Below are 23,407 nucleotides of genomic sequence, written 5' to 3' on the forward strand. Positions count from 1 at the left end.
AGACTTGCCCTGGGGGAGACGGTGGCCCTCCCTTACAGCATAACCTCTTCTCACTCCTGCTAGATAGTCTCTGCCAAACTGCCTGGGACCCAGTGGAGCTGAGTAACCAAATTCTTATAAGAAGGGTACCCTGAGTATTTATCACAGCCCTAGTGTTTTTTGATTTTATGCAAATTATTCACCCTCTCTCAGCCTTTCTTCCCCCTTGGTATCAACCGATGGCTCATTCCCATTCCTACTTTTATCATGTGCCCCAGGGAACTCTGGAGAAGAAATTTGATAGAGGAGGGGAAAGTTGTTCTTTGGAGGTGGGGCCCTGGAGAGATTGAGGAGAAAGTGAAAATTGCTTAGTCATGTCTGACTCTTTGCGATCCCATGGACTATATAGTCCATGGAATTCTCTAGGCCAGGATACTGGAGTGGGTAGCCTTTCCCTTCTCCAGGGGATCTTCCCAACTCAGGGATCGAACCCATGTCTCCCGCATTGCGGGCAGATACTTTACCAGCTGAGCCACAAGGGAAGCAAGAAGAATTAGCATTTATTGAGCTTCTACTTTGGAGCAGGCACTCTACACAGATTAGCTCATTAGCTCACTTGGATGGGAACCAGGGCTCTGGAGTCAGAAAGACTGGGAGCTGAATTCCGGGCTGCCATTTGCTGGCTGTGTGTGGCCTCAGGCAAGTTACTTAATGTTTCCCAGCTTTAGTTTCCTCAACAGCAAAATGGGAGAAAATAACATCTACTTCACAGCATTATGTGGATTAAGTGAGATGAATGCAGCAGAACTTCTGGCACATCACAAGCACTCAGCAACTCTGCTGTGATCATTAACAAGCCTATGAAGTGGGTGCTATTAATCCAGATGTAGAGATGAGGAGACTGAGGCTCAGAGAGGCAAAACGCCCAAGGGCATACGGTCAGGGAAGGGATGTTAAGCAGCTCTGGTTACAGCTCCTCTGGTCGGCAGGCAGCCCCAGGCTCAGGCCTGCATCCTGGAGGTGACGGTGCTAGGCTGCCAGGGGCCCCGAGGAGGGAGAGCGGACCGCTGGGGAGAAGGCTTCGCCCAAGTGACGCTTGGCTCAGGTCGGCCGCTGTCAGGCAGGGGAGGCACCACCAAAGACCCCACCCCACTCCAGGGCTGTCTTTCTTCATACTCCAGAAGGAAGCCCGACCCCCAGGACCCAGGCAGACCCTCTCCAAGACAAACAAAAGGATGGGGGCACATCTGGGCAGAATTTCATTTCCATTTCGCGCTTTCTCTCTCTCTAGTTGCTCAGTCATGTCTGACTCTTTGCGACCCCATGGACTGTAGCCCACCAGGCTCCTCTGTCCATGGGTTTTGCCAGGCAAGAATACTGGAGTGGGTAGCCACCCTCTTCTCCAGGGGATCTTCCCGATCCAGGGATCGAACCCAGGCTTCCTGCACTGGAGGCGGGTTCTTTACTGTCTGAACCAGCAGGGAAGCCCCATTTCACTACACATGAAACTACTGTGATGTTCTAGGAGTAACCTACCCAAGAGGAGCCTAGGCAGTGAGAAATGAAGAAGAGAAGTTGGCTGCAGACAGGGCCCCAGGGAATTGCAGAGAATCGAGCCCCGAACATGAGGAGGCTGGGGGCTCATGGATGGCCCCAGACTGCGAGACATTGGGTCCATGAAAACCACCAGAGAGCTGGGGCTGGGACTGAGAAGAGCAAGAGGGTTTCAAGGGACAGAGGGCAGCTGGCTCTGCAAAGGAGAGGCCAAGAACACTGAAGGGCTGCCTTCCTGTTCCCTGAGAGCATAAAGGGGACCCAGAAACCCAGGTGATGGGGAAGGGCCACTCCAGAGACAAACGCCTGCCCTTGCAGCTTCTACACCTGCCGCCTTACCCCCAGCCACACACCCTCCCCTGGCCTGGCCACCGGTCCCCCCTCCCACCCCACAAGCTCCCCTCCAGAGAGTCCTCCTCTCTGCAGATCCAAACCCCACCCTGTTTTCCAGGCCCAAATCAGCTGTACCTCCTCAGGGAAGAATATACTCCCACACAGAGCTCACAGCTCTGATAACATTTATAGTCTAAATCACACAGTTTAGCACTTGGTTTTAAATACTGTCTGGTATTATTCCCTCTTTATTTCTTGTGACTGTAAGTTTTGCCTTTCCAGTGACCAGGAGGTTTCCTTACCAGTAAAGACTGTGTCTACTGTTTCTTTATCTTCTCTCCCCTCTACCCACTATTGCCTGGGAGGCCGTGCCCTTCATGAGATGACTTGTTGGGACAATGTGGATTGACTAAACCAGCTTCAAGGCCTGGAGAACTTCTTCCCACCTAGTAAAACATGGAAATGGATGGCCCCAACCTTGGGGTTTCAAAGTATCAGACCATACCACCCCCTGTCCTAAATGCTGCAAAAGCTCCCCTCACTCTGAGAAAAAAAAAAAAACTCCCTAGCCCAGCTCCACGGCTCGCCAAGATCTGCCCTCCTCAATCCCGCCAGGCACAGCCCTGCCTCCAAGTCCTGTACCTGCACCTTCTGCTTTCCTCATGCCACTTTCTCAGCAAGGTCAGCCTGGACAAAGCTAGAGTCTCCTCCTCTAAGGCTCTCCTATCCCCCTTCCTGGCTTTATTTTTCTGTTTAGCACTTGCCAACTTTCTATTAGGTTGGTACAAACATAATTGCAGTTTGGGACTGTGACTTTTAAATCATTATAACTAAGCTCAAATACTCTCTTTGGGATTGGAATGAAACTGACTTTTTCCACTCCCGTGGCCACTGCTGAGTTTTCCAAATTTGCTGGCATATTGAGTGCAGCACTTAAACAGCATCATTGTCTGTGTGTTAGTCGCTCAGTCATTTCTGACTCTTTGCAACCCCACAAAGTGTAGCCTGCCAGGCTTCTCTGTCCATGGAATTCTCCAGGAAAGAATACTGGAGTGGACTGCCATTCCCTTCCCCAGAGGATCTTCCTGACCCAGGGATCAAACTCTGGTCTCCTGCATCACAGGCAGATTCTTTACCATCAGAGCTACAGGGAAGTCAATCATCATTGTTTAGGATTTTAAATAGCTCATCTGGCATTTCATCACCTCCACTAGCTTTGTTCGTAGTCATGCTTCCTAAGGCCCACTTGATTTCACATTCCAGGATGTCTGGTTCAGTAGTGATCACACCATTGTGGTTATCTGAGTCATTAATATCTTTTTTGTATAGTTCTTCTGTGTATTCTTGCCACTTCTTAATATCTTCTGCTTCTGTTAGGTCTTTGCTGTTTCTGTCCTTTATTGAGCCCATCTTTGCATGAAATATTCCCTTGGTATCTCCAATCTTCTTGAAGAGATCTCTAGTCTTTCCCATTCTATTGTTCTTTGCATTGTTCACTTCAGGCTTTCTTATCTCTCCTTCCTATTCTCAGGTACTTTGCATTCAGTTGGGTATATCTTTCCCTTTCTCATTTGCCTTTCACTTCTCTTCTTTTCTCAGCTACTTGTAAGACCTCCTCAGACAACCACTTTGCCTCCTTGCATTTCTTTATCTTGGGGATGGTTTCAGCCACCACCTCTTGTACAATGTTACGAACCTCTGTCCATAGTTGTTCAGGCACTCTGCCTACTAGATCTAATCCCTTGAATATATTCCTCACCTCCACTGCAAGGCTAATCACCTAAAGGGATTTGATTTAGGTCATACCTGAATGGTCTAGTGGTTTTCTCTACTTTCTTCAATTTAAGTCTGAATTTTGCAATAAAGATTTCGTTGTCTGAGCCACAGTCAGCTCCAGGTCTTGTTGCTGGCTCAGAGAAAAAGCAAGGGAATTCCAGAAAAACATCTACTTCTGCTTCATTGACTATCCTAAAGCCTTGGACTGTGCAGATCACAACAAACTGTGGAAAATTCTTAGAGATGGGAATACCAGACTACCTCCTGCGAAACCTGTATGTAGGTCAAGAGGCAACAGTCAGAACTGAACATGGAACAACAGACTGGTTCCAAATTAGGAAAAGGAGTAAGTCAAGGCTGTATATTGTTACTCTGCTTATTTAACTTATATGCAGAGTACATCATGTGAAATGCTGGGCTGGATGAATCACAAGCTGGAATAAAGATTGCCGGGAGAAATATCAACAACCTCAGATATGCAGATGATACCACTCTAATGGCAGAAAGTAAAGAGGAACAAAAGAACCTCTTGATAAAGGTGAGAGAAGAGAGTGAAAAAGCTGGTTTAAAACTCAACATTCAGAAAACTACGATCATGTCATCTGGTCCCATTACTTCATGACAAATAGATGAGGAATAAGTGGGAACCGTGACAGATTTTAATTTTCTTGGGCTCCAAAATCACTGTGACCAGTGACTGCAGCCGTGGAATTAAAAGATGCTTGCTCCTTGGAAGAAAAGCTATGACAAACCTAGACAGTGTATTAAAAAGCAGAACATGACTTTGCTGACAAACGCCCATCTAGTCAAAGCTATGGTTTTCCCAATAGTCATGTACAGTTGTGAGAGTTGAAACATAAAGAAGGCTGAGCACCAAAGAATCGATGCTTTCGAATTGTGGTGCTGGAGAAGACTCTTGAGAGTCCCTTGGACTGCAAGGAGATCCAACCAGTCCATCCTAAAGGAGATCAGTCCTGGGTGTTCACTGGAAGGACTGATGCTAAAGCTGAAGCTCCAATACTTTGGCCACCTGATGTGAAGACCCTGATGCTGGGAAAGACTGAAGGCAGGAGGAGAAGAGGGTGACAGAGGATGAGATGGTTGAATGGCATCACCAACTCAATGGACTTGAGTTTGAGCAAACTCCAGGAGATAGTGAAGGACAGGGAAACCTGGTATGCTGCAGTCCATGGGGTTGCAGAGTTGGACACAACTTAGTGACTGAACAACAACAACAGGGTCAAACACATCTTTATTAATCAAAGTAGGAACCATTACAATCAACACAGTTTTGCCAACGAGAAATGTTTGCTAATTCCTATGGCATAAAAATTCATGCTTTGGGATTCAACCAACTCTTGGAAAGCTTTTTCTGCCTCCTGCTGGTTGTGGAAGTGTTTTCCCTGCAAAAAGTTGTCAAGGTGCTTGAAGAAGTGGGTTGGGGAAAGGTCAGGTGAATATGGCGGATGAGGCAAAACCAATTCTTTCAACTTTTGAAGCACTGATTGTGCAATGTGGGGTTGGGAGTTGTTGTGGAGAAGAACTGGGCCCTTTCTGTTGACCAGTGCCAGCTGTAGGCGTTGCAGTTTATGGAGAATCTCATGGATTAGCTGAGCATACTTCTCAGATGTAATGGTTCACTGGGATTCAGAAAGCTGCACTGGACCGGCAGCCAACCACCAAACAATGACCATGACCTTTAGGGGGGCCAAGTTTGGGTTTTGGGACGTGCTTTGGAGCTGCTTATTCCAACCACTGAGCTGGTTGTTGCTGGTTGTCACATAAAATCCACTTTTTGTCATATGTCACAATCCAATTGAGAAATTGTTTGTTGTTATTGTGTAAAATAAGAGAAGATACTTCAAAATGACGATTTTTTAAATTTGAGGTCAGCTCATGAGGCATTCACTTATTGAGTTTTTTCACCTTTCCAATTTGATTCAGATGTCGAATGACCACAGAATGGTCAACACTGAATTCTTCCGCAACTTCTCGTGCAGTTTTAAGAGGATCAGCTTTGACGATCCTCTCAGTTGGTCCTTGCCAACTTCCAATGGCCGGCCACTGTGCTCCTCATCTTCAAGGCCCCCATCTCCTTTGTAAATCCTTCTGAACCACCACTGCACTGTAAGTCCATTCACAGTTTCTGGGCCAAATGCACTGTTAATACTGTGAGTTGTCTCCACTGCTTTATGACCCATTTTGAACTCAAGAAAATCGCTCAAATTTGCTTTTTGTCTAACATCATTTCCCTAGTCTAAAATAAATATAAAACAAACAGCAAGTAATAAGTCATTAGCAAAAAAACATAAAGCGAGAAATGCACGTTAAAATGACATATAACATAACCACATTTAAGAATATATTCCAATATCAATAGGCAAAGTTCGACAATGCAAAACTGCAATTACTTTTGCACCAACCTAATAATACATAGCTGACTACTGAACGATGTGGGGTTTGGGGCACTGACCCTCTCTCTGCACAGTTGAAAGTCTGAGTTTAATTTATAATCAACCCTCTATTTTGTAGTTCTGTATCCACAGATTCAGCCAAGCATGTTAGGGGTAATGTAGTGCTTCAGCATTTGCTACTGAAAAAAAAAATGCAGTTAAAACCTATGTGGTTCAGGGTCAACTGTACTATTTATTTACTGTATCCTCAGACAATAAAGTATAAACTCTGTAAGGGTGATGATCTCTGGTTGCTTAGTTATTTGTACCCAGTGTCTGACACAGGTGCTTCATAAATACTTGCTGAATGAAGACACCCCAGCGCCACCCTGGTCTGAGATGGCTGAGGCACAGCTGTGCTCAGAGCAGGACAATGGACAGGAACTTCTGTAGGTTCTCCCTAGATGAAAGTGAAAGTGACTCAGTCGTGTCCGACTCTTTGCGACCCCATGGACTGTACAGTCCATGGAACTCTCCAGGCCAGAATACTGGAGTGGGTAATCTTTCCCTTCTCCAGGGGATCCTCCCAACCCAGGGATCGAACTCAGGTCTCCCGCATTGTAGGTGGATTTGTTACCAACTGAGGCACAAGAGAAGCCCAAGAATACTGGAGTGGGTAGCCTATCCCTTCTCCAGCAGATCTTCCTGACCCAGGAATCGAACCGGGGTCTCCTGCATGGCAGGCAGATTCTTTACCAACTGAGCTATCAGGGAAGCCCAAGGGTTCCACAATTCCAATCCCGGGCCAACTCTGGGCAAGCACCTTCTGCTGGGAGGGCTCTCCAAGGAGCTGGTGAAGGGTGAGGGTGAGGACCAGGCAGAGTCAATGTCAAGTGTCCAGCCCCTCCCCTCCGCCCACACAGCGTTCACACTTCCAGCCTGCCCATCCGCTGCCCCTGTGGTCGCTCCATCTCCTGGGCATCACCACCCCTGTCCTCCCAGTCCAGACACTTTCATCACCTGCCTCTGATGCTCACTCTGAGAACACTGTGTAAAGGAACACAGCCTTCCCTGCCTTTCCTCTCTCCTCGCCCTTTTCTTCCCACTCTGGAAGGGATGAGGGAAGACAGACCTGCTTTTCCTGGGGGACCCACGCTGGCTGCCTCACAATCACTGCCCCTTCTTCCACATGTTTGCTCCTGGAGGCTCTGCCTTGCAAGATGTTTGCAAAAAGGAACGCTTGTTCTTGTTCTTCCCAACACACAGGAGTCTCATCCCACTGGCAACACCAATCGCAAGCTTTCCCCCTGCCACCACCGTGTCTGGACTCTGCACTCTGGTTCCCAGGAGCCACTGGGACCTCAGTCACTGGGAGCAGACCTCTCCCAGAAGTCACCTCTGCGTTGGCCCCACTGCTGTGTCAGCCCCCAGGGACTTACTCTTAGGGTGCAGCTCCTCTGAGGTCACTGGCTCCATGTGGTCCCTGACGCACTTAGCTGAAGCAGAAGGAAAAAATGTTGGTTCTCCAGGAGCTGTCATTTGAGGGAGGAAAAAAAAGGGAGACCCTTCCTGAAGGTCCCCAAAGAGGGGCAGGCAGCCCCTGGCCTGGACAGGACTTGTCCAAGGGGCATCTTTTTTTTTCATTTTTTTTTTAATTGAAGGATAATTGATTTACATAATTTTGTGGTTTTCTGTCATACATCAAGAGGAATCAGCCACAGGTACACCCAGCTCCCCTCCCTCCCACCTCCTTCCTTTGGGGAGCAGCTTACCGCAGGAAGTGGAGGAGAATGGGCAGGATGCCACCAGGGCACCTCTTGGCCCAGGAACACTGGGTTCTGGGGGCGTAAGGAGCAGGAGCCCTGCAGTCAGAGAGAATGTTGAGTCCTCCCTCAGGTTTTTTCTAGCGACATGTCCTTGAGCAAGTTACTGAACCTGAGTCTCAGTTTCCTGGTGTTTAAATTAGGGATAATAAGGGGACCTACCTAATGGGGTACTTTTTGAGGGCTTAATGGAATAACGTAGGTAAAGCACACGGCAGAGTACCTGGCGTATAGTTAGTGCTCCACAAATGCCAGCTGCTGTAATTAATGCCATTACGACGTGTGAGGTGGAGGCTGAATAACAGTCAGTGCCCCACGAACCCTCTGCCTGCTCTTCATCTGGGAACGTCAAGTCCATCAAACGCTGAGCAGCAGGGAAGGTGTGGGTGGAAGAAATGTACAGAGAGAAACTGAATTCTAAACCAAGCCTGGTTGAACTCACCTTCTAAGACGGGCACCTTCTGAGACCCAGGCCCAGGCGTCTCCGGGGTCCCAGGAAGAGCAAGGAGGCAGAGAACAAGGCCCGTGGCCACACTGGCTTTGGAGCAGAGACTGCCCGATGAAGGCTTAGAACAGTTAGGATGCCACGGTCACAAGACCAACCCTAGCAACCCTAGGGGTACACCAGGCCCCCTGCCCAAAGGCCGATTGTTTGTGGCTGGAGGGTGTTGGAATGCTCTGGATGACCTGCCAGCCCCACTGGAAGCCCAGCTCTGAGTGCTGGAAACAGAGGCTGAAGTGGGGTGTGTCCAAGGTGCTCCTGCTCGCCACAGAAGACAGCACGCATGCAGCAAGGCCCTTCCACATGCAGTCCTGGGCACCAGGGCCTTTGGCCCACTGCCTCTGCCTGGCTGACTCCTTTCCAAGCCGCGCCCCAGTATCCTGTCCTCCAAGGTCAATTTTGTAAACTGGGGACAGACATAGTCACCTCTTTATCCGCTATCCCTGTATCACAGCACTTGTTTCATTACAAAGACTAACTGCTCTATGTGCTTAGTCGCTCAGTCACATCCGAATCTTTGTGACCCCACGGACTGTATCCACCAGGTTCCTCTGCCCATGGAATTCTCCAGGCCAGAATACTGGCATGGGTAGCCATTCCCTTCTCCAGGGCATCTTCCCCACGCAAGGATCGAAGCCAGATCTCCTACATTTTAGGTGGATTCTTTACCATGGGTTGGGAAGATCCCCTGGAAAAGGGAACAGCTACCCACTCCAGTATTCTGGCCTGGAGAATTCCATGGACTGTATAGTCCATGGGATCGCAAAGAGTCGGACACGACTGAGCGACTTTCACTTTTACCATCTGGACCACCAGGAAAGCCATGTATTATAGCACTTGTTTCATTATTGTAAGGCTAACTACTCCATTTAATAAGACTAAGAATAATATTTATCTGGCGCTTACTGTGCCAGGCACTGTTCTAAACTCAGGCCATGCATTAACTCATTCAATCATCACAATTCTATGAAGTAGGTACTGTTATCATCCCATTCATACACAAGGAAACCGATGCACAGAGATGTTAAGATAACCTGTCCAATATCACTCAGCTAGAAGTCATGGGGCCTGGATTCAAGCCCCAGCGATGTCGCTTTAGAACTCCTAGAAGGCAGGGGCCACACCTGATGTGTTTCTATCCCTCGCACCTAGCACTGGGCTGAACGCACAGCAGGTGCTTACAAAAGATGGGGAAAGCATGTGCCTGCATACTGCTAACATGGCGAATGTCCCAGCCTCTGAGCTGCAGGACAGAGGGACCAAGGCCCTCTGGAAAGCATCAGGTAAAGGCATCCTTCTTATGCGCCCTCTCTTAGCAAGTGCACCGCATACTGCAGTCTGTCCTGCCCGCTGAGCCTTCTCCTGCACGTCTCCTGCCTTCTGGTTCTTGCCTTTGTTTATCTCCTGCCTTTGTCTGTTCGTGGGTCACTCTCCCCTTGTCCTGTCCCGTTCAGCCTCCATCCATCGTCCCTGCCCTTCCGTATAGTTCTTGCAGGCTTGAAAGCCTTCCACCCTCATTCTCTGCCTTAGAGCTTTTCTAGAATCCAGACTTGCCCAAGGAAGCTGAGAACACCAGTGACACTGATTCGTTAGACTGGCCACAGACCAAGCTCCTACACACAGACCCTGAATGAAAACAGCGACCTCTGCTTACGTGTGTGTGTGTGACTGCCTGCCTGCAGCATGTCACAGACCTGTGTGGGATCAGGAAGACTCACTGCCCTGTCTCTTCTCCCAGGGGCCCAGCTCCTCCAGGGAGCCTTTCCTGATCCCTTGAGAAAGCTTATTCATGCAACCATTCAGCAAATCTTTATATATCTTAATATTCTGAGACAAGGCATGCTTCTGCAAAGTTTGGTTAAAATGTAACCTTCAGAGAACTGCATAAGTTACCAGCTGTCACAGACACAGGTGCCAAATGAACTGCAAAGAGGCAGTGATTTCAAAACGGAGACCTTTGTGACCTGGGACAAGCGGCTTATCCTCCACAGTCCTCAGTGTCCTCAGTTATAAACTGGATGATAACCCCAAATTTATAAGGTTATTAGGAGGATCGAATCAGATAATTTTTGTAAAGTTCCTGACAGATTGATGCTTAGTAGGTACTCAATAATAAATGCTTCTTTCTCCCTTCTCCATCTAAGACACTAGCCTTCTATTCTGCTCTCCCAGATAAACGATGAGATATGAACTGGTCCATCCTTGGAGGTCAGAAATGTCTTAAGGACAGGATGACCCTGGGTCTGTACGCTTTGCAGTATCTGGTTTATTGTAAGGAGATGCGCCTGTCATATTAGAGGTTACTCAGTATGATCAAGATGACAATTTGCTAGGACTGTTCACACCCCTCCCCCAGCAACACCACAAGTAATGGGTAAAGAGTCTGATGGGCAGAGACCTGATCGGCTGGGACGTCCAGATACAAATTCAGCCCTGAGATATAAAGGTTTAATGGCTGTATCCTCAGCTCCTAAAATAGTGCTAAGCAGAGGAGGTGCTCAATAAATTGTTGAATGAATGAATTTTTTTTTTTAAACAATGGGTTTTCTTTCCCATTTCAAATTAAAAAAAAAAAGAGAGAGGGGGTAGAAGGGGCAAATGCCCTGGTTCAGGAGTGATGCCAGGGGAATGCAGCTGCCAGGCCAGCCACCCAGGCTCCGCCCCTGCAAAGGGGCCGCAACAAAGCTACCAGCACAGGACAGGTGTTCCCACCATTAGGAGGCTCCGGAGCCAGGAGCCCATGCACCACCCGGCTTGTGGCTGAAGCTGCAGGTTACAGAAGAGAAAGGGAAAAGGTGCACACAGGCCTGGAAGGGAGGGAGGGAGAAGTCTGGGGAGAGGAGGAGGGTGAGAGAGGAGGGGGAACTCTGTGAGGGGATGGGGAGAGGAAGACACTCCTGAAGGAGACAGGAGGAGCACCGAGGGGGAGAGGCACCGGAAATAAGGATGAGGAGTGGGTAGGAACTGTGGAGAGTTCCAGAGGAAATCTGCTGTCTCAGCCTGGGTGGAATTCGTCTTAGCGAGACTTCCGAGTTCCCCCTGCCACTCAGCGTCTCCTCTGGGTTGGGCTGTGCAGGGGGAGGCTGTCGATTTGGGGGTGCCCCTAGATGCCAGGTGTCTGCCAGACCCTGGGCAGGTCCCAATCCTGAAGCCTGAGGTGGTTAGCTCCATCCTTTCCAAACAATGAGGTTTCACCCTAGGTCTAGGAGGTGGCCCCTCCCCAGCCACCAAGGGAAGGAGACTCAGTGTGAGCCAGCCCAGGGGAAGGAAAGGTATCCAGAAGGCTCAGACCCCTCGCTGGTCTCTCTTTCCATCTTCTCCCCACAAGGGCACCTGGCCAGCCAGAAAAGTGGGTCAGGCTGCTCACATGTGACTTTCATCTAACAACAACAGGCAAGGGGGCCTCGGTGCCCTGTACACGGCCCTGCCCACCCCACACCCAGTGCTCCTGTTGGAGGGAACTTTAAAGAGCAGTGGGCAGTGGGAGAGGATCCGTGCCTTCTCATTCAGGAAGAGGACATGGGCCAGAGCCCATCCCAAGCTGTCAGGGAAAGGGGAGCCTGCGGCTACCAGGGCGCATGGAAAGACCCAGATCTCCCCATGATGATGGCCAAGCTGGCAGGGAGCCACCTCTACCCCCTTGACCTGGGGTACGGGGTGGGGGGGGTCTGTTTTCTCTACCACCACCTTCTGGGGTCTTCAAGAAGAGGGCCCAATCGGCCCATCTCTAGCAACCGAGCGCTGCGCCCAGCCCACCCCCTCCCGACCCTGCCGGCTGCCCAATTAGAAGCTGCGTTGGCTCCAACAGATGGGAGCTGCGGCAGGCTGAAGAAGAGAGCACAAAGCCCAGCTGACATTTTCCTTCCTTTTCCTCTGGTGGGGGAGGAAGGGCAGGGCCCGCCGAGGAGCACAGCAACATCCCCCGGACCCCCCTCCTCCAGGTCCCAGTCTCCGCACCTCCGGGGCTTCTCCGAGCTCAGTTTCCCCCGACCCGGCGGCTCCCCGCTGGCGGGGCAGCCGGAGCCCGCGCCGCCCTCCGCCCGCAGGACGGACGCACCACCTGTAGCTGGCCCACCCTCGGTCGGCCGGCGGCCGCGGCGGCCCGGGCCGGCCCCTCCTCCACGCCGCAGGTCCCCGCGCAGAGGCCGCGCACAGACTCCGGCCGCCCGGGAGGAGCCGGGCTCCGGGCTCCAGAGACTTCGGACCGACACGAAGGCCACCTTGGACGCCCAAGCTCCAGGGGAGGGCAAGTCCGCAGGCTCCGGAGCCCTCCCTGGCGAGTCTGCCCCCGTCACGCCCCCCCTAAGATCGCGGCCCCCCGACGTCTCGGGGCCCCCGCTCTGCCGAGCCACAGTTTGGGGCGGCTCGGACGCCCCTTCCTCGGGTCCAGCCCGCGCGGCCGGCAACCTTTCCGGTCTCCGGCCCTCCTTCCCCGCCCCCGCGCGGACGCCCCCCGCCCAAGCCCCCAGCTGGCCCCCCGGCCCCCCGGCCCCCGGGGCCCGCCTGCGAGCCGCACCGCACACTCACCCCGGGCGCCGTCTGCTGCCCGTGCACCGCTCGGCTCCCGCCCGGGCCGGGCTCAGGGAGGCCGCGCGCACAGGCCGGGGCGGGGTCGCGGGCGCCTCCCCGCCGCGGAGTTTTCCTGGGAGTGGTCCCGGGGCAGAGCGGGTGACGGCGCCGGCAGAAGCACCCGCTCCCCGCCCGCGCAGGGCCCGCGCGCCCGGCTGGAGGGCGGCGGCCGACAGCGGCGCTTCCTCCGCCCGCCGCGCGTTCGCGGGTTCGCGGGTGCGGCCGGCAGGCCCCCGCGGCGCCCGCGCCCCTCCGCGCGCCCTCCGCCCGGCCTCTTCTCGCCGCTGCGCCGCGCCCCGGCCTCCCCAGCCCGCGCCGGGCGCCTCCTCGCCGTCTGCCTGCCGCGCCGCCCCCTCCCTCCAGGCCCGCTGCCGTTTTAACTCCTGAGTGGCCGGCCGCCCGCTCCCGACACAGCCCGCGGGAGGCGGGGCCGGGGCCGGATGCTACGGCTGGGCCTCCGGGGCCGCGGCGCCCTTGCGCCTTCAGACGCAGGGCTGGTCCGAAAGAAGAAGGGAGATCCGAGAGGGGAAAGGGGCCGGTCTCATATTGCCTCTTACTCCCTTGGAAAGGAAGACAGAGGGGAAATTCCGCAGCTTTTAGAGGACAGGTGCAACTCGCAGGCACAGCATTTTTGCCTTGCGCGGTGCTGTTCCCCGCCCCCCCCCCCCTTTCCCCCTAAGTTAACAGCGGACTAAGGAATGCAAACAGTGGGATAGAATTTGTCTACGGGCACAGGCGTCTTTTATCCTAAAGAATAGTGTGGAATATACACCCCACCCCCGCCAGTTCCATACACTTCTAGCATGGCCCCCTGAGCACGGTAGCTCTGACCTTCTGGAAGGTTCCATCCTGGCCTTTAGCAAAAGTGTCCATCTCCATAGGTGTTAGACAGGAACTGGCAAGCCCACTCTGGGGCTTGGCTTGGGCGGATGCCCCCACTACGGGCCGAGCGTTGTGAACCCTAGGAAAGGAGAGCAGGGCGCTGAAGGTGATGCTCGGCTGCTACGTGGTGGCTTACAAAGGCTGGGTCACCACCCCTGTCAGAGCGTAGGAGCGTGTGTTTCCTGCTGGGGCCAACTGCTTGAGTCCCGTGCCTCAGTGGGGCCTTCAGCCTGGACCACTCAAAACAAGCTCAGGGCCATGACAGGCCACACTCTTAACTGATGGGTTCTGACCAGAGCCTGCAGAAGCAACCGTAGAGAAGCAGGTGGGCTGGAGCCCAAGGGATGGGGAGTCCTGCCAGGAGTGGCATCCGGTCTTCCTTCCTTCATCCAGTGCTAGAGCTCAGCTTCGAGCTTCAGAGAGCTTTTAGGCTCTGTCTTCTCCAAGGGCACAGCCAGTGCTAACTCCACCCCCGGAGGCTTTTATCAAATCAGCCTCAGGGTCTATGTGTTCTGTATGCGCGCAGGGGGTTCTCACCTCCGTGTATTCAGCAAGCACGTATTAAGTTCCCATTGTACCTCCTAAACCACTCCCATGGCATGCCCTCCACCCCTGCTGTGGGGCATGATGGCCTCTAGGAGCTTAGAGGGACAAGTTGGAACTACAAGAAGCAATTTTAAACATTTAAAGGCAAGGGAAGTGCCATAGAAATACAGAAAGAAAAGGCTGTCATAGGTTAAGGTTATTCAGGAAAGCTTTTATGGAGGAGGTGAGCGTCAGGCTGAGCCCGGATGGAGGAGCTGACAGAAGACAGGGACCAGCAAATGCAAGCAAGTAGAGACGGCAGAGCAGAGGGGGTTGCTTGGCGGGCAGGGGGCAAGGGAGGGAGTTTGTGGAGCTACTATTGGACGCCAGGCGTGGTCACACACCCCTATCCCTCTCATTTTATAGTCTGAGTTGACTCTCACACCCCCCTTTAACAGACAGTAGAATAGAGTCTCAGAGAGTTTAAGTTCTATAGGCAGAATTTGAACCTCTTCTTGGAACCACAGTGCCCTTGCTGTAACACCATGCTGGGTCTGCAGAGCAAAGAACATGAATTTCCAGGCTGAACAGTTTAGCCTTGGCCCAGAACACAAGTGATTTGGGATAAAAGAAGCTGGAAGATGGGAGGCTGGAGAGAAGGCTGTTAGTGGAACAAAAGGGAGGGTAGCGGTGAGACTGGAGAGTAAATGCAATAGGCCTCTTTGAGAAGACTTGGTAGAAATTTGACACTGACTGATTGCGTGAAAGGGGCCAAAACTTGACTCTAAGCTTTTGAGCAGGAGTGTTGGAGTCCCTTGTCAGTTCACCATCCTGAGGGACGATGTCAGTGTATTCAGGCTAATCTTACAAAGGAGGAAGTGTCACCAGCCCTTTACCAACTCAGCGACACTCCAGCACCCTAGCCCCTGAACACGTATCCGTGTTGCATAGTGTGTTTTAGCTCCCAACCCAGATGGGAAACTTCTGGAGGGCTAGGACTTCCCACATAGCGTTGAGTCGAGATTAGTGCCTTATGGTTGTTTAGTCGCTAAGTCAAGTCCAACTCTCTTGCGAACCCATGGACTAGAGCCTGCCAGGCTCCTCTGTCCATGGGGTTTCCTAGGCAAGAATATTGGAGTGGGTTGGGGATTGAACCTGAGTCGCCTGCGTTAGCAGGCAGATTCTTTAGCACTGAGCTACCAGGGGAGCAATGCCTTATAGTAGATGCTCAATAACGGATAGTTACAGAATAAGTGGGGTGAAAGCAAGTAACGTTGCCAGTTGGCTGTTTCTAAGTGGCAGACCCTGTAAGACGTGTGCTGGGTAAGGGATAAGGGAATTGTATTGTCTCTGGGCAGAGAATGGGGGAAACCTCTTGCTGACTCCAGATTTCTTACAATCCAATGGACCTGAGCATTGGTTTCAGAGCCTGAGGTTTGAAACTCTCCTCATCACTTAGTCTTTCTTTGGGAAAAGTGCATTAACTTCTCTGAGTTCCAGTTCTTTTCTGTGTAAAAAAATTCAAGTAATAGCAGTTAATACTTTTTGAACACCTACTACACGTAAGGCATATTTATGCCTCAGCTCATTGAAAATTCCATCAACCCTAGGACTCTGGAGATGGGAAGACAAAAGAGGTTTAAAATTATGTAACCAGTACATAGTAGAGCTGAGATCTAACTCAGGGTATCTGATGATAGAGTCCTAACTCTGAACCACTAGCCTGCACCACCTCTTTAAGATGAGGGTAGCGATAAGCGCGTTCACTGGGACTCAGAGGATTGTTGTGAGATGTCACAGGGATACGTGTGTCTGGCAGTGAGCACGTTATCTGGCATATAGCACATCTCAGTAAATGGCCGTCTCTCTCTCTCTCTCAACTCGTCTTCCATGGCTTCCATTCCGGACCAGACACTTTCCTGGGGAAAGATGGGCACTCAACTCAGTCCTTTGGAAGCTCTTAGGTAATTACCCGGGAGATTTAATGGCCTGGGGAGTGACCTTTTGACCTCCAGATTTAATCTCTAGGCTTAGCTGTGCATCACTACTGCCAGAAGCCTGGGACTCTGTGACCTCAGAGTGTCTTGGGAGAAGGATGCCGGATTACACACCGCTACAAATGATTCTCAGCTCAAGTCCGCTTGGCTCTTTCCTGTAAGAGTCAGACACTGAGCTGGAAGCATGCTGTTTGTGTGGGGGAGGGCGATGAGGAGAGAAGGGGTGCTCCTGGAGCCTGGCGGTGAGCCAAGTTAGAGAAGGGAGACTGCGGGTTGGTGCCACCTCTTTCAACGGACCCCCCGCTGTTGGCTGCAGCCTCTGCTCAGCCCCCACCTCAGGAGGCCCTGAATGAGGCCTTTGGAGTCGCTGAGGACTCAGCTCCATAGAGAGTGTGGCCCCAGAGCGGTGGTCCTCAGGCTTAAGCATGTGTGCAAATGCAGACTCACAGGTCCTACCCCAGAGTTAGATCCTCTAGTTCTTGGAATCTACAGTTTGGCAGAGTCTCTAGGTGATTCTGATTCAAGTGGTGGTTGAAAGCTGCTTTGAGACACTGGTGTGGGGTGTCCGTCACTCTCTGATCACTCTCTGCCTGGGCACAAGAAGTACAGAGCCCTATATTCTGGCTGTTGGGGAACAACGGTGAAAGGAGAACACAGGGTCCCTGCCAGAGGCAGATTCTCGATGAAGCTGATGAAGTTAAAGCTTTATGGTTGTTCACTTGAGGGGAGGAAGGGAGGGGAGGTTGGTTTACAAACAGCAAGCATTTTTATGCAAGCATTTCTGGTGAACTGAATGAAGAGGTATCAGAAGAAAGGGACCTGAATTTCCAAGGTTCACATAAATTGTTGTGGTCTTTCTAGTTCTAAAGAAATAAAACCATTGGGCCTAATTTTGTATTTGTTCTTTTTCTTAAGAGGGCCCCACAAAAACTGGATCTTCCCCTGGCCCCTGCCTTCAGGGAGCTCCCAGGACCCATGGAGCCCAGAGAACCAGAGAGGCAAGAGGACACTGCAGATGGTGGAACTGAGTGGAACTGCAGGGAGTCCTCAAATGTATCTTGGGTTATATTCCTGGAAAAGGTACTGCAGGGAAAGTGATGTAGGTTGAGTCTGTTTTTGCCCAGAAACAATGTGATGATGGAAATTATAATTCTCACCAAGGTCCTGGTGCCCAGCTTTTTATAGAAATAAGTATAAACACCATAAACATCATATTTAATGACTCTAAGTGAGACACCTGCACTCTGTATTTGTTAAATTGACTTTGAGTATATAATATAATATAAAACAGCTAAACTGGGCAAAATGGTAACCAAATCCCATTCTGTTTAATTTAACGTATTCAGAAGATTCCTGGGAGAAACGCTCTTTTGGGGGAAAGGAGGGAGCCACAGAGGGGGCTACAGAGTCTCCCCCTTCCCTCCATTGTTGCTGTTCAGTCGCTCACTCGTGTCTGACTCTTTGCGACCCTATGGACTACAGCACTCCAGGCCTGCCTGTCCATCACCAACTACCAGGGTTTACCCAAACTCATGTCCATTGAGTCGGTGATGCCATCCAACCATCTCATCCTCTGTCGTCCCCTTCTCCTCCTACCTTCAACCTTTCCCAGCATCAGGGTCTTTTCCAATGAGTCAGCTCTTCACATCAGGTGGCCAAAGTATTGGAGTTTCAGCTTCAACATCAGTCCTTCCAATGAACACCCAGGACTGATCTCCTTTAGGGTGGACTCGTTGGATCTCCCTGTAGTCCAAGGGACTCTCAAGAGTCTTCTCCAACACCACAGTTCAAAACCATCAATTCTTTGGCGCTCAGCTTTCTTTATGGTCCAACTCTCACATCCATACACGACTACTGGAAAAACCATAGCTTTAACTAGACAGACCTTTGTTGGCAACGTAATATCTCTGCTTTTTAATATGCTGTCTAGGTTGGTCATAACTTTCCTTCCAAGGAGTAAGTGTCTTTTAATTTCATGGCTGCAGTCACCACCTGCAGTGATTTTGGAGCCCAGAAAAATAAAGTCTCTCACTGTTTCCACTGTTTCCCCATCTATTTGCCATGAAGTGATGGGACTGGATGCCATGATCTTAGTTTTTTGAATGTTGAATTTTAAGCCAGCTTTTTCACTCTCCTCTTTCACCTTCATCAAGAGGCTCTTTAATTCTTCTTCACTTTCTGCCTCAGGGTGGTGTCATCTGCATATCTGAGGTTATTGTTATTTCTCCCAGCAATCATGATTCCAGCTTGTGCTTCATCCAGCCCAGCATTTCTCATGATGTACTCTGCATATAAGTTAAATAAGCATATAAGTTAAGTAAGTTCTAACAAGATTAGAACTTAACAATAGAAAGATTTTACTAGACCCATTCCCATAATATACATTCTAAGATATCAGGATTAGTCAGAAGGTTTCCAGGAAGGAAAAACTGTCCTCAAGTAGGATATATTGTTGTTATATAATCCTTAGTACAGAGTTCAAATTGAGTTGTTTGCTGTGTAATCATCAGTTCTAGGCTTAACACCTTTCACCTTAAGCTATGAAGATCCTCATAAGTATCTTATTTGCAGAATCTTTGGAATAAATGGCCATGGTTTGATAGAGACCGTGGTAAGATATACATTGAACACCACAACATAGTACACACATAAGATTTCATGAAACTGGAGCAAAAGTATTAATAAAAAATTATTAAGAAAAATTAATTAGTTTTATGTAACTAAGACTAAGGAATGTCGAGAAAAAAAGATGTTTGTCCTTTCCTCCTCCTCGAGAATTCCAGACATCTGTCTCCTCCTTGAGAGCCCCAGACCCGTGTCTCCTCCTTGGGGACCCTGGACTTCTTATCAACCTGCCTAGGAGTTGACTCAGTCTCACATGTTAAAAATAAAGTGTTTACTCAAATCCAGGTTTTTTCCATGGCATGACTTCTCTGATTTTTTTCTTTGCCAATCAGACTCTGTTCATTTATGAACATTTTATTTCAGAAGTGGTTGGCAGGGCAAAGAAACTGGGACTCCCTCTAGTCTAATCCTGTCCTTTTCTCTTGGCACTGTCTCTAACCCCTATATTTTCTTTTTTTTTAATTAATTAATTTTTTTATTGAAGGATACTTGCTTTACGGAATTTTGGTGTTTGCTGTCAAACCTCAGCAGAAGTCAGCCATAGGTGTACATAGATCCCCTCCCTCTTGACCCTCCCCCCATCTTCCTCCCCATACCACCCCTCTAGGTTGATACAGAGCCTGTTTGAGCTTCATGAGCCACACGGCAAATTCCTGTTGGCTAACATGGCTAAGTCTCCATGTTACTCTGTCCATACATCTCACCCTCTCCTCCCCCTCCCCATGTCCATAAGTCTATTCTCTACATCTGTCTCTCCATTGCTGCTCTGTAAATGAATTCTTCAGTAACATTTTCCTAGATCCCATATATATGTGTTAGTATATGATATTTATCTTTCTCTTTCTGACTTATTCACTCTGTGTAACAGGTTCTAGATTCATCCACCTCATTAGAACTGACTCATATGTGTTCTTTTTTATGGCTGAGTGATATTCCCTTGTGTATATGTCCCACAGCTTCTTTATCCATTCATCCACTCCATTCATTCTTTATCCATTCATGGACGTCTAGGTTGCTTCCATGTTCTAGCTATTGTAAAGAGCGCTGCAATGAACAATGGGATACCTGTGTCTTTTTCAATTTAGGTTTCCTCAGGGTATATGCCTAGAAGTGAGATTGCTGGGTCATATGGTGGTTTTATGCCTGGTTTTTAAAGGAATCTCCCATAGTGGCTGTATCAATTTACATTCCCACCAACAGCGTGAGAGCATTCCCTTTTCTCCACACTCTCTCCAGCATTTACTGTTTGTAGACTTTTTGATGATGGCCATTCTGACTGGTGTGAGGTGATACCTCATTGTAGTTTGGATCTGAATTTCTCTAATAATGAGCGATGTTAAGCATCTTTTGATGTGTTTGTTAGCCATCTGTATGTCTTCTTTGGAGAAATGTCTGTTTAGGTCTTTTTCCCACTTTTTGATTGGGTTGTTTGTTTTTCTGGTATTGCATTGTGTGAGCTGTTTGTATATTTTGGAAATTAATCCTTTGTCAGTTGTTTCATTTGCTATTATTTTCTCCCATTCTGAAGGTTGTCTTTTCACCTTGCTTATAGTTTCCTTTGCTGTGCAAAAGCTTTTAAGTTTAATCAGGTCCCACTTGTTTACTTTTCTTTTTATTTCCATTACTCTGGGTGGTGGGTCATAGAGGATCTTGCCATAATTTATGTCATCGAGTATTCTGCCTATGTTTTCCTCTATGAGTTTTATAGTTTCTGGTCTTACATTAGGTCTCTAATCCAATTTGAGTTTATCTTTGTGTCTGGTGTTAGGAAGTATTCTAATTTCATTCTTTTACATGTAGCTATTCAGTTTTCCCATTTCACCATTTATTGAAGGGGCTGTCTTTGCCCCATTGTATATTCTTGCCTCCTTTGCCAAAAATAAGGTGCCCATAGGTGCATGGGTTTATTTCCAGGCTCTCTATCTTGTTCCATTGGTCTATATTTCTGTTTTTGTGCCAGTACCATGCTGTCTTGATGACTGTAGCTTTGTAATGTAATCTGAAGTCAGGAAGGTTGATTCCTCCAGCTCCATTCTTCTTTCTCAAGACTGCTTTGGCTATTCATAACACCTGTATTTTCTTTCTTATTTTCTCTCAGAGAAGGAATTCTTTATGGTCTTACTTCCAATATTTGAATTAATTCCAACAGATCTTAGAGCTCACAGGACTCTCCAGAGATCACTCCTAAGGTCTGTCTCAGCAGCCAGTGCCTGGGTCTAATTTTGCTTTCTAAACTCATGCTTCTGAAACTGTGCATACAAAAGAACCACCTGGGCAACTGATTAAAATGCACTTTCCTGGATCCCACATAGATCTGAAGTGGGGCTCCTGAACTGCAATTCTGACCTGTTCTTTAAGTGATTCTGAGGAACACACTTTGAGAACACTACGTATTTATAAACCATGGATAAAATTCAGCTCCTAGCAGGAAGCTTTCTGATTCACTCATGATTCTGATCACTCCTCTGTTTCTCTTCTGCAGGAATAGTCTTATTTTTGCCACTTTATGTTTATTTGCAATCATTTGCACTTTGAAAATTTATTTTATCTGGGTATCCTGCCTTCCTACTTAAATTATTAGCTCCCTCAAGGAAGTGTCTCATTCATTACTATTTCCCCAGAGTGCTCAACAGAGGACCTTGCTCATGGCAGACTTCTCAGATGCTCTCTGTACATAATACAGAATCCTCCCATATATCTCCCTGCCCCTTGCAGCCCCTGTCTGCTTCGGTGGTAGTCTGTACCCTGGGTGCTCAGGGCAGGGGTAAGTGTTTGAGTTGTTCCCTGGATCAAACAGCCTTATTGATTGGGTGATTTCAGCTCTGTCTGACTTTGTCCTTTCCATCTCGCCTCCATAGCGTTAGGGAGAAGTGAATTGGTAAAAACTGATGAGTCTAGATGACCCTGCTGGGACTGTAGCTTCATCAAAGGCTATTATGTGCTTCCCATCCAGAAACACATTGAAGAGCAAAGGCAGGGGACTGAGCAGCAAGGCTAGTACTAGAATGAGGCAAGCTAGCTGCCTAGGGAGCAAAATTTAAGGCAGTACCCACTCTCAGATGCCTTCCCTGGGTGCTCAGTCAGTAAAGAATCTGCCTTCAAAAAAAAAAAAAGAATCTGCCTTCAGTACAGGAGACTTGGGTTTGATCCCTGGTGGGGAAGATCCCCTGGAGAAGAAAATGGCAACTCACTGCAGTATTCTTGCCTGGAAAATCTTATGGGCTACAGTCCGTGGGGTCACAGGAATCGGACACGACTTAGGGACTACAGCACCAGCACCGCCACTCTGAGATGCTGACCTTGCACTTGCAGGCCCTCGAGAGTGGGCACCTCCTTAACTTTCGGCTCTAGGCAGCTTTCCTCACCCTGCTCCCAGCGCTGCTAAGCAGCCTAAAGCAAGCATCCTGGACCCTAAGTTTTGACGCTTAAGCCTTAAAATGACGGATGACAGAGGAAGGCATGGGCACTGTCCTATCCCTGGATTAAATGCTTCTTCAGGCAGAGTTCAGCTTGGCCCATTCTCCTGTCCCAAGGCATTGTCTCGCATGATAAGCAGCTTGGACAAAATTGACTCTAAGCTCCCGGTTCTGTGCAGGGAGTGGTCAGTGTGTGGCCTCCCTTGGTCCTTATGGGTTCCACCAACTCAGCCCCATGTCCTCTGGTCAAAGTCTGCTGTGTCTTTTTTGTTGTTCTTCTCTTTCCTCCGCCTCTGCAGTTCCCCTGCCTCCCCATCCTATTATCCCTGAGAGCCACTTGTCAAAGGGATTAAAATCTTCACTGTCAGAAAACTCATCCTTATGTTTTATCCTTATTGCTCCTCCTGCCACAAACCACATTTCTTCCTGTTTTAACCTCGGGAGAGATGAAGAACAGCCTGTCACCGGTCACCAGCTTCTGTATGTGGGAACCCCTTAGCCTTTGGCGTCGTGAAGTCTTTTCTGTCTTTTCTTCAGGCATTGTAAATGCATCTCCTTTGCTGGGGGTTGGGGGCGGGGTTCCTTTTCTTTTCTGGGAGAAGAAAAATTTTGAAAGGAGGGAAGAGAAAAGCAGGAGAAAGAAGAGAGCTGCAGCTGTAAATTAGTCCATCACTTCCCGAACTGAGGGAGGCTGGTCTGCCTAAAGGCATGACCTGAGATGGTGATCCCCCCCTAAAAGTGCTGAGCTCCTTGCAGACCAGGACTCTGGCAGACAGCTGGGCATCTTGGGTCACTTCTGTCTGCTTCTGCCCGAATGGCTAATGGTGCACATTCATTCACAGACCCCAGACCCCTGTTTCGGCTAGATGGGTCCCACCCGTGAGACAGCCTCTGGAACAAGTTGCCCCTTGCTCACTAGGACACTTCCGTCCCAGAGGAGTGGGACTTTCAGACTCCAGATGGAAGAACAGGAAGCTGAGGCCCCAGGTCCGGCACACAGCCCCTCTCCTTCTCTGCCCCCACCCCCCCACAC

The 23,407-nt window shown here is 49.5% G+C and overlaps 1 protein-coding gene across 2 annotated transcripts in view; it reads right to left on the minus strand.

Moving 5' to 3' along the window:
- The window catches only part of LRRN2 (leucine rich repeat neuronal 2), a 65,014-nt gene extending 51,996 nt beyond the window's left edge, over nt 1–13,018 (minus strand). Inside the window, exon 1 of one of the 2 annotated variants that reach the window (XM_043923730.1) lies at nt 12,888–13,018. The gene's annotated coding sequence lies outside the window, so the exon portion shown is untranslated. Of the gene's footprint in view, nt 1–8,300; nt 8,334–12,887 lie in introns of those variants that run through there. The other variant, XM_043923732.1, reaches the window with a different exon arrangement.
- Nucleotides 13,019–23,407: the final 10,389 nt, after the last annotated feature.

Source organism: Cervus elaphus, chromosome 14, assembly GCF_910594005.1.
Source record: "Cervus elaphus chromosome 14, mCerEla1.1, whole genome shotgun sequence".
Lineage (NCBI taxonomy): Eukaryota > Metazoa > Chordata > Mammalia > Artiodactyla > Cervidae > Cervus > Cervus elaphus.